Source organism: Pteropus vampyrus, unplaced genomic scaffold, assembly GCF_000151845.1.
Source record: "Pteropus vampyrus isolate Shadow unplaced genomic scaffold, Pvam_2.0 Scaffold388, whole genome shotgun sequence".
Classification (NCBI taxonomy): Eukaryota; Metazoa; Chordata; class Mammalia; order Chiroptera; family Pteropodidae; genus Pteropus; species Pteropus vampyrus.
Genome location: NW_011889169.1, coordinates 1417450 through 1418641, shown reverse-complemented (window position 1 = coordinate 1418641; position 1192 = coordinate 1417450).

The following is a 1192-nucleotide window of genomic DNA, read 5'->3' as shown; positions in this document are numbered from 1 at the left end:
GCCCCTCAGCGCGGTCGCCCATACCCCCGACCGGGGGCCCCCCCTCTGCGTCAGCCCGCGCCCAGATAGGCCTCAGGGTGATGAAAACTCTCCCCGGACCCAATAGCTGGGTCTGGGGGACCCGAAGAAACCTCACTGGCCCCTGCCTTTCAAGACCTGGAGACACAGCCCGGAGGGTCCCCTAGCCCCGACCCCCCAGGTTCCCTGGAGACCCAGATAACGCGCTGCTGACCTTATCAGGGACCCGGGTCTGGGGGACGCAGATAAGCTGCACCTGCTCCCTCCCCTCAGACACGCCTACCCTGACCCACATAATTCCCTTTCCCGCTCTAAATAGTCCACTTTTTTACCTTCTGTTTCATTTTCCAGAACCATATAACCCCTTTTGAAGCTTCCCTCGAATACCTAGTTCTGGAGAACCCAAATAAGCCCTACGAACCCAAATAAGCCCTACCTACATTTCCCTCCGTAGTGAACATTCTCCCTAAGCGGTAGACATCCTTCATCCGGATACCCATTTTGAGACTCTTGAAATTAGGGGAATTCACTTGTGACTGTCAACTCCTGGAACCCTCCAGCCCTTATAATCCCTCAACCTCTTTTTGGGAGGAGGGGGTTCCTCAGTTAGCTTGCTCATGATTCTGTACCATATTTGCCCTTCCTTCCCTGAGACCGCCTTCAGACTTCTCCCTGGATTTCTGTCGCTTCTGGAAGCCGTCTCCTCCCATCTCTCCCACACCCAGGGGAATTTAACCTTTCCCCATCATACAGTGGAGTGGTTTAGAAGCTGCTGGAGGAACCAGGCTATTCCCTGCAAATCCAGTCCCGCGCTATGGGCCAGCTTGGTTGGGGAAAGGGACCTGTAAGGTGGAAGATAAGAGGACAATTGGTGTGGGGGAGTTGTTAGTGCTTTCACCTGCCAGTGTAGCTCGTCTCCTGGCTTGTGTGTTCTTCCACCTGTCAGCTTGGGGCTGTGATAGTCTGGCCTTGGGTTTCAAATCCCCACTCCCACCCCCACACACACCCAAGGTGAGGCCATTAGATTGGGGTAGGGGGGTGTCCTCTTCATGAAAATGGGGTTGTAGTGAGTTGCAGCCATTTGCTTAAGGCTTCTTCAGGAGTAGGAGGCAGCGGGAATCAGAGGAAATAGGGAATCAAAGAAACCCCAGAGAGGGCTCATCTATACTGATAG